The following is a 10,731-nucleotide window of genomic DNA, read 5'->3' on the forward strand; positions in this document are numbered from 1 at the left end:
CCCCCTGTCACACACAGAGCAGGGCGGATCAGGGGGTTGGGGCGCCGCCCTCTATCACCCACAGAGCAGGGCCGATCAGGGGGTTGGGGCACCGCCACTCTCACACTCAGGGCAGGGCCAATGGGGAGGTTATGGCTCTACCCTGTCACACACAGAGCAGGGTCCGTGGGGGGGGGGGCGGGTTAGGGGGTTGGGGCGCCGCACCCTGTCAAACACAGAGCTGCAGGGCAATCAGAGGGTTGGGGAGCTCCCCCGTATCAGGCACAGAGCAGGGCTAATCAGGGGGTTGGGGCGCCTTCCCCTGTCATGAACAGAGCAGGGCGGATAGGGAGGTTGTGGTCCCACCCCCTATCACACACAGAGCCGCAGGGCAATCAGGGGGTTTGGCCGCTGCCCCCTGTCATGCTGATCCCGGTGCCGGGAAGCCTCTCGCCTCCGCTGATCCCGGTGCTGGGAGGCATATTACCCTTTTACTATATAGGATAGAGGCCTGGTGCATAGATGGGGCCAGCTGGTTTGCCCTGAAGGGTGTCCTGGATCAGGGTGGGGGTCCCCACTGGGGTGCCTGGCCAGCCTGGATGAGGGGATGATGGCTGTTTGCAGCTGGTCACACACCCTTCAGGGTGGGGGTCCCCACTGGTGTGCCTGGCCAGCCTGGGTGAGGGGCTGAGGGCTGTTTGCAGCTGCTCACACACCCTTCAGGGTTGGGTTCCCACTGGGGTGCCTGGCCAGTCTGGGTGAGGGGCTGAGGACTGTTTTCAGGCTGGTGGGTGACGGAAGCTCCCAACTGCTCCTTTTTTTCTTTCTTTTTTTTTTTAAATTCTGGGTCAGCTTTAGCTCTGAGGCTCCAGCTCTTAGGCCTCCACTGCTGAAAGTAAGTAATCGAAACAATGTGTAACTCCAGCTCTGACTCCAGCTCTGAGATCCCAGCTCGCTGAATGCTGGTTTCTGGTTTTATTTTTTTTGTTAAAATGTTTCAAACTGCCAGCTCAGAGGCCTGCAGCGGCAGGCGGGGAACGTTGGAGTCCTCCGTCACTGAAGCAAGCAAGCCTCATGTTAGTTTCAAGCTGCCTGGCTGCCGGCCGCCATCTTGGCTGGCAGTTAATTTGCATATCTCCCTGATTAGCCAATGGGAAGGGTAGCGGTCGTACGCCAATTACCATGTTTCTCTTTTATTAGATTAGATTATACAGCAATGAAGCCATCTGGGCTTTTTTGTGTTTTTGTTTTTACATTATACGTTCCTTTACTAGTTATAGGTCTATTCAGATGGTGTATCTCTTCTTGAATCAGTTTTGGTAATGTGTATTATTTGGCTTTTTTCCATTACATTTATGTTATATAACATATTAATGTGAAATTGTTCATCATATTTTCTCATCTTATTCATTTTTGAAAGGTCAGTAGTAATGTCTACTTTCATCTCTGATGTTAGTAATTTGAGTCTTTTTTTTTCCTGAGTAAATTGCACTAAAAGTTTATTTGTTCATCTTTTCAAAGAACTAGCTTTTAGTTTCATTGATTTTCTCTATTGTTATTCTATTCTAGTCTCTATTTTTTGAATTTCCACATGAATTTTAACACTTCTTTCTCCATTTATCTGTTTGAGGTTATCTTGCTCTTTTCTAGTTTCTTGAGGTGGAAGATTAGATTATTAATTTGAGATGTTATTTTTTAAAATAAAAGCATTTACAGCTATAAGTTTTACTGTATTACTTTAGCTCTTACTATTGGGTATAATGTGTCATCATTTTCATTAATCTCAAAGTATATTCTCATTTCCCTTCTGATTTCTCCTTTGACTTATTGTTACTTAGAAATGTGATGTTTAATTTCAACATTTTTTTGATGTTTCTGAATATCTTCCTGTTATTGATTTATAATTTCATGCCATGTAGTCAGAGAACATACTCTATATTATTTCTATCTTTTCAAATTTATTGAGGTTATAGCATAACCTCAATAAATTATAGCATAGCATTTTGCCTATCCTGATGAATGTTCCATGTGGAGTTGAGAATGGGTTTTCTGCTGTTGTTGGATAGTGTGTTTTGCAGAAGTATTAGTGAAACGTGAGTTTTGGGGTACAGACTTTTCTTCTCATGGGTTCTTATCCAATGAAGTTGAAGAATAAATTCGTGTACCAAGAAATTTCTTCAATAAAAATATGGAAGTTTATTGGAAGCATATACAAACTCCATGTAGGCAGGGCTATCCTCAATGGGGAACCCTCCCCAAGGAGTCCCCAAATGGAAAAAAGCCTGCACTCTCCCTCTCCCTCTCTAATGAGAAAAAATCTAAATCCAAATATCTAAAATCTGTCTTGTGTTCCTTTGTTTCCAATTTATAAAGGCTGCAGTTCTTTGTTTGAGCCTGATCCTTTTTAATTGGACCTTCCTTAATTTAGGACTCCCTTGCTTTCCTCATGAGTCACTCTGCTACATAGTATCAGTTTCAAAGCTCAAAGCCCACATGGTGCCCCACTCTTCTCCCCCTTATTTTGCAACATTCCTCTATCCTCTGTGAAAATATGTTTCCTTCTTCCTGGTATCTTGTGACTTTTCTTTATCCTCTGTGAATGTATGTCTTCTTCCCCCCTTATCCTATGGAATTTTTTTATCCTCTGTATAAGTAAGATAAGCATTTTGACATCTTGGAGCTGTTTCTGCTCTTTATACATGCATTCGTCTCCTATGGTCCCTCTTTATTCCCTAAACCTGCCTGTTTTGTCTCTAAAATTCCTTTCATTAAGTTCTGGTGGTTCATGATTTTGTTCAAATCTTCTGTTTTCCTATTACACTTCTACCTAGTAATTTGATCCGTTTTTTGAAAGTGTGAGTATTGAATGTTCCAGCTATTGTTGTTGAGTTATTTCTTTCTCCCTTCACTTGTTAGGTTTTGCTGTCTTTGATTTGATTCTCTGTTGCTTGCTTTAGTCCCTCTGTATGCATGCATCACTTATCTGTTAAATGTCTCAGGATTTTTTCTTGGACATATTAGATAATATATTGTTCCAACTCTTGGAACTGTCACTGTCAGGGGCTTGTTATTATTATTTGCTGATTTATTTTTTAGTTTCTGTCTGAATTATTAGGAAGGTCTATCTATCCCTCCAGCCCCTGGAGCACTAGTCTCTGATGTTCCTCAGGGGTTGCAGCCTAAGATATGCACACAATCACCCTGGGACGACAGTGGTTTTGACAAGCTTTACCATGACTGTTTCTCTTCCTGACCAAAGCCAGTTCTTAAACTCTACAGATTGGGGGCTGATTGCTTTATTGCTTTCCACAATGCTTTGGGGGCACAAATTGCTTTATAAACAAGTCCAGTCAAACTCAAGCTCCTTGGAAGAAATAGTTCCTAAAGTGAATGTTTGAAATTTGTTCTTAATATTCCAGCTGTCTTTCCCCCTGGTTTTGTACTAAAAACTAGCTGGCCTACAGGTTAGTCTATATCATCAATACATCTATCAGTTTCTTCTCAATTGCTTTTCACCACAACCTCCTCTATTTTTGAGACAACCCTTAGATTTGAACTGCTTCACACTCTGTTATAAATCAAGTTACTTCCTTTGGAAAGAAAAATAAAAAGCTTTCTGTTTTGTGGCCTATTTCTCTCCCCAGGCAAACTCTCTGAGTATAGCTCTGGAGCTAGGAGTATACTACTTCCCTCTGAGTGACTACTACACTTTTGGAACTGAGCGCTAGGCAGGAGGGCAGTTGCCTTAGATCTTCCCATTTTCCTACTCACTTTACAGCCCATACATTGAGCAAATTAACATTGAGGGCCTAGTTGATATAGACCAACACAGCAACTGGCTTGGATGTGTGAAGCCCAAAGACAGCAGTGACATTATAATACCAATGAGAATACAATTCTTCAGCCACACTCGGGTCTGTAGCGTGTTGATTTAGTTTAAGAAATGCTAGTACTAACATTTTTATCCGTGCCTTTTGAAAACTGTAGGGTTGCATTATTGTCATTATACACACGAGGAAACTGAGAAAGAGGTTTAAATTGTTTTGCTTATTTTCCAGGATTGCTAATTGACAGAGCCAGAATTCAAACATAAACCATCTATTTTTGAAGATTTTATTCTTTTAAGTAAATTGTGTTTCTTTTAGATAATTAGTAAATGGTTCCATCATTTTAAGATTTCATAACAATTTGTGTAAAATTTTAAAAGATAAAATCTCTGCTAGAGAATTAGAAGGTAAAACATACCGCATGCTCAGACAGATTAAAGGTATAGAAAGATGACCTTGAAGTATCTACTAGGTCTAATGTTCTAAGACCAGCTTAAAGGCCAAACTTGAATTTCTCAGTATTGCCCCTTTTACAGGAGGTAATACAGTCCCTACTTTTGAGAAAACTCCAATAATGTGTGCGTGTGTGTGTGTGTGTGTGTGTGTGTGTGTGTAGGAGTGAGTACCTTAATTATAATACCAGATAAATGTTATTATAAAGCACAGAGGGTGAGTAATTCGTTTTTCCTTTAAGAAGTCAAAAAGTTATTCATTGAAGAAGTGATCAAGTTTACTACTCAATTGCAGATTTTAAATTAGTGGCAATCATTATATTTAGTACTCTCATACTCCAATGCCTTTCCCCACCCTCAATGTATAGGTACTATTTATCATAGAAGCAAATATGTTGTTCAATATTATTTTCATGGTTTGTAATGGGAAGAGAACCAGACATGTCCCTCAGACTTAGTTCAGCAGCATAAAAGTTGGCTTATCACAGGGACAAGAGTATTATGTGCACTATTCAACTTAGACTAAAAGTTTTCAATGAGAAGCAGTTAGGAATAATTAGGTTATATGCATTTTTAAACACAAAATGATTATGTGAAAAGAAATGATGTTATTTCAAGCTTATTGTATTTTCCATTTATCAAGGTGTTTTTCTTGTATGTAGGTGATATTTGTTTATTGGTAGGAGATGCACTCCTATTGAGCAAGATGTCAGAAAATCATTATCCTAGCAGCTGGAAATTCACTTGAATTGGAGTTTGTCCAGATAAAATAGTATGCTAAGTAATGATCCAATATTTTCCACATAAATGTAGTATAATAGGATAGCAACATTATTATTTCCTATATTATGAAAAAATATGAATTCTTTAACTGTAATAAATGAATTAATCTAATAGAATGGTTGATTTTGCTTTTAAGGATAAAGAATGGTGATGTATATCATTTGCTTTTTTTAGTAGAAAACACTTTCTAATTTATGAGTAAAACTCATTTATATTTAAACTAAAACAAGTTTAAAAGGGAGTAGAGTATATGATATTATGTACCTGTTAATTCAGTCATAACATAAAATAAGCGCAACATTATTTAAGTCAATGTCAAGATAAAGATTTATGTATTTACTATAGCTATTGAAGTAATAACACATTAACAGTGATATCCACTCACCATTACCATAGTACTCTCCAATGCCCTAAAATCATTGCATTTTCATTACTTGACAATATATTTAATATCCTATTAATGGTTATTCTAAATCATATAAAAATATGGATAAAAAATAAAAAATATATTTTATTGGATTTAGGGTATACTATATAGCATTTTATAAGAACAGTGAAAACTAAAGAAGCCCAACAACCTTAATTTCAGTATTGTCTTGCTATATTTCTTAATAGAACCAGGTTTGTGTCTATGTGGTGATATGTGGTATGATTTCAGTTGTGTAGAAAATATTTTCTAGCCCCACAAATCCTCTTCCCTTTCACTTCTTTCTTTCCTCTCTCATATTCCTAATACCTTCATCTCTAATGTTCATTACTTTAGTTTAACCTGGATACTTGGAGATGTACCTACTGTGTATACTCTCTTCTTCCCCACTTGTCGGTCTGGTAATGACCTCAGTTATTCTCTGGTTACAGTTGCCAAGGCTTTCAGTCCCAGACTTACAGGGGAATTGATTTGTAATGTCCTCCTCAGTAATAGAATGACAAAACACTCATCCCAGAGTGGTAGCTGGCCTAGGTAAACTGCGAACTCTGTTGAGGTGCTGGCTCCCATAATCTGTTGCCAAGGGCAATGACATACGGTTGTTTTTAAGCATCTCTTCCCTAGGTCTCCACAGAAAACCATATCCTTGGTCATAAGCAAGCTAAGGAAACTGAGTCTTATTAGCTCATAACTTGGAGCCACAGTCACATACTCATCCTTCCCTCAATTGTTTCTTCCAAGCTTAACGGCTTCTCTACAGACATCCAAGGTTAATAGTTACATACATTTTCCATTAATAATGAAGCACAGAAAAAACAATGAAGCCCATCTCCCGTTCGCATATGAATGTCTACTTCAAAGGCATCAAGTAGACCATCAGGACTCCCTTTAAGAGTAACGCAACTTTTAATGCCTTACATTTGGTTCTTTACATTTGAAGAAAGCCAGATAATTTTATGTCCATCACAATACAGCATGATTTAAAACTTTAAAATCAATACCATATCCTGATAAAGGGTAAAACCAATTAAACATTTTATTTTATTTATATCTTAGGGTAGTTGAAATTTTCAAGTGGTTACTGAAATTCAGACAGGTAAAAGCCAATCAAAAAGAGAAGAACAAATGAACAAAAACTCATTTTTTCCTAATTCACAGGGTTGTCAGGGCCAGAGAGTAGGCTAAATATAAGTTTTTTATTATGGACATTCTAACTTCATTCCTTTTATTTATTCAATAAAATGCATTATTTAGGAGTCAGCAACTGTATTCTGGACTACTGATGTAAGGATGGGAAATCCTTGCCTTTGTTATGAAAGGAAACATGATAAACATAATAGCTAATGTTCACTGAATATTTAAACTCTTAAGAAACTTACATGTATTAAGTCATTGTATCTTCATAGGAACCCTATACTTTATTGATGAGGAAATTTGTCCTATTGCATAGAAAAATCAGAGCCAGGATTCCAAACCATGTAGTTCGAAGATTCAAACTACTTAACTCCCTGAACCCAGGCACATCGCAATTGAAATCGGAAAGCCTCCATTGAAGAAGAGGTGATCTGGGGAATGTTATAGTCTATTTATGGATTATCTGCTAGTATCTAGTCCTATTAAAGGAATGTTTTTGAGGTTTGCCTATCATATTAAGGGAAATATATTAAGAATTTAAAATATATGAATCACTTCCAATCATCCTCAAAGAGATCTTGACTAATTTGAAAGAAAATTTATAAATAACTAGAAGCCTGTTGTGTGAAGATTCGCGCAATAGGCCTTCCTTCCCCTGACTGCTGGCATTGGTTTTCCTCCAGCACCTGGGACCCAGACCTTTGGTCCGGCCGCAGCAGAGAAGCCAAGCCTCTTCAGTCTTCAGTCTTCACTCAGTCGGAGCCTCCATTCTTTCCTCTGTGTCTGCGTATGCAAATTAACGGCCATCTTTGTTGGATTAATTTGCATAGTTGCTCTGATTGGCTGGTCGGCGTTGTGGAGTGACACCAATTTTCATGTTTCTCTTATATTAGTGTAGACTAGAGGCCTAGTGCACAAAAATCTGTGCACTTGGGGGGGGGTCCCTCAGCCCAGCCTGTGCCCTCTCGCAGTCTGGGACCCCTCAGTGGATGTCCACCTGCTGTCTTAGGCCCGCTTCCCGGGGGATTGGGCCTAAGCTGGTATTCAGACATCCCTCTCGCAGCCCAGGAGCCCTCGGGGGATGTCCACTTGCCAGCAGGGAGCAGGCCTAAGCTGCAGTTGGACATCCTTAGTGCTGCTGAGGAAGCGGGAGAGGCTCCCACCATCACCACTGTGCTGGCAGCCATCAGCCTGGCTTGTGGCTGAGCAGAACTCCCCCTGTGGGAGCACACTGACCACCAGGGGGCAGCTCCTGCATTGAGTGTCTGCCTCCTGGTGGTAAGTGTGTGTCATAGTGACTAGTCATTCCCAGTCATTCTGCTGTTAGGGTCAATTTGCATATTACCCTTTTATTATATAGGATAGAGGCCTGGTGCACGGGTGGGGGCCAGCTGGTTTGCCCTGAAGGGTATCCTGGATCAGGGTGGGGGTCCCGCTGGGGTGCCTGGCTAGCCTGGGTGAGGGGCTGATGGCTGTTTGCAGGCTGGCCACAGCCGCAGGCTGGAAGCAGGTATCTGGGATTTATTTATCTTCTATAATTGAAACTTTGTAGCCTTGAGCTGAGCTCAGGGCCAGCATGGCAAGCGGGAAGCTTGGCTTCCTCCATCACCGGGGCAACCTAAGCCTCCTGCTCGCTCCAGCTCTGTGGCCACCGCGATCTTAGTTGGATTAATTTGCACATTTGCCCCTGATTGGCTTGTGGGCATAGCGGAGGTACAGTTGATTTTCATGTTTTTCTTTTATTAGATTAGATGAGAACTTTTCAGATGTAGAAAAGGCAAGAACACAAATACTAGGCTTCCTACCTGATAAATGTATTTTAGGAGAATAGGGCTCTCTCTCCCTGGCTATCCCTCACCAACTCTTTTGGAGGAATCATTAGTGGAAGATGAGCATAATTTTCTACAATAGGAACAACAAAAGCATAGCAATACCCAAAAATTCAATCTAGGCTAAGAGTCACCTAAGGATTTTTTTAAAAAATTCTTATTTAACTTTTACAATAATTTTAGGACATAAGTACTATTCTAACTATTTCACAAATTAGAAAATGAAAGCACAAAAGATTAGTAGCTTTCCCTCATGTGCAGGTACTCAGTGGAAATCCAGTATATGAAAATAAGCAGTTTGCTTACAGAGCATTCCTAATAACTTGTCACTAGTAGCCGGCCATATGCCTCCTTTATTCTTGCTGATTCTTTAATGCTAAGTGTATTCCTTAATCCATTTCCAATAACATGGCCACATTCACCCTAACCTATTGTTAGACAGTTGCCTCTACAAAGGGATAATCCTTCCTAGAGAGACCTATTTAATTCCTCATCCTTTAGCACTATTCAAGAGAAAAAGAACTTGAACTTTCAAAGGAACAAAATGCCATGTGGAAATCTCTCTTCCCCTGAACTCAGTTCACAATCTCCCACCCCTTCCTATATAGCAACCTATTTTAAACTCTATACTCAGATTTTCCATTCTCAGCCTTTTGGAAAATCTCTTTTTCAAAAGAAAAAAAACACGTCCACCTTCTTATACATAGCATACTGCAGCAACACAGATTTGAGTCGGAATCAAAAGGTGCTTGTGCTCTGGGGAGGCTCGGTTCTTTCAGAATGGGAGTAGGGTTGTGAGTGGAACTCTCAGCTTAAGAGCCGGGACCATGTTCAGGGCTCTCTGTCTAATCGTTTTTCTAACACTGATAATGGCAACTTCTTTCTTTAATGATTCGTTTTAATAATCACTGACGAGGGCGGCTGCAGTGAAAGAACTTGGTGCGATGTCTCACACCATTTTGCTGGTACAGCCTACCAAGAGACCAGAAGGCAGAACTTATGCTGATTATGAATCAGTGAATGAGTGCATGGCAGGCGTTTGTAAAATGTATGAAGAACATCTGAAGAGAATGAACCCCAACAGCCCCTCTATCACATATGATATCAGCCAGTTGTTTGATTTTATTGATGATTTGGCAGACCTCATCTGTCTTGTTTACTGAGCTGATACCCAGACATACCAGCCTTATAACAAAGATTGGATTAAAGAGAAGATCTATGTGCTCCTTTGTCGACAGGCCCAACAGGCCGGGAAATAGTTGTGTTGGAAGCATTTGGGGGTTCTGTACAGCTGTCTGTAGTGAAGTTTTGTATTATAGTAATCCTGTTTCCATTTTGGTACACTCTAGCCAGGACTGAATGTGTTAGATGATATGTGAGGATCTTGTTCAATCTGAACTCCCATCACCCCCTTTTTTTCTCTTTTTTTACTTAAACATTGTTATGATGACTTAGAAGTTTTTCTTTGTCAGTTAATGTTGATTTCAATTCTTCATATCTGCTTTATAACATTCACTGTACTAACCCTTCTTCAAGATGGGGTGGGGGGTAGTGACAGTTTAATTATGTGCTAAGATAAAGTCTTAGTGAAAAACAAATAAATGTTCTTTAGTTATATTAAAAAAAATAATCACTGACTAAACAGGCCACCTTACTCAATTGATCATTAATTTTACCACAGTGAATTAAAACTCATTTTTTTCTGATTTAATGAATTTGAATTCTGCAGTGTCACTATTTAATTTTCATTATCAACTGCAAATGTTGAAAATAAATATCATTGCCTGTTATTTAAACAGTCAGACTGTTGGACTTTTGGGGACAGTGGCTAACAAGCAGATGGTAGATAATACATCATTTTTACTCTTGTGATTCTGCATGGATTAACTTTTCAAACTCTGACCTCAGCCGCCTCTGTTTCCCTGGCCAGGCTGGACATAGCCAAGGAGAAGTAGGAGTGTGTGTGTGTGTGTGTGTGTGTGTGTGTGTGTGTGTGTGTGTGTGTTTCTTCAAATCTAGGAACTGGGAACACTTCAGTATACACGTTCACTCCCTCTCCAGGCTTCTGGGCTCAGCAGAGTCAGGAAACCTTCCAAGGTCCCCACACTACTACAGGGCAGCCCCTCTTAGAGGTCTCCTTTGTGAGTCTCCCTGACAGCCCTCATTAGAGCTAAGTAAGTCTGTCTCAATTCCAGGATGCAGATTGACATAAGTTTTTTTTTAATTGATCTCAATGAATGCCACAGAGAATACAACTCTGATTTTCCTTATGTCCCCTGAGATCCTGGGAGAATTCAGAG

At 39.9% G+C, this 10,731-nt stretch overlaps 1 pseudogene; it reads left to right on the forward strand.

Annotated features, from left to right (window-relative positions):
- The first annotated feature begins 9,346 nt into the window (after nucleotides 1-9,346).
- LOC132234301 (enhancer of rudimentary homolog) lies at nucleotides 9,347-10,051 on the forward strand (annotated as a pseudogene).
- Nucleotides 10,052-10,731: the final 680 nt, after the last annotated feature.

This window comes from Myotis daubentonii, chromosome 5, assembly GCF_963259705.1.
Source record: "Myotis daubentonii chromosome 5, mMyoDau2.1, whole genome shotgun sequence".
Lineage (NCBI taxonomy): Eukaryota > Metazoa > Chordata > Mammalia > Chiroptera > Vespertilionidae > Myotis > Myotis daubentonii.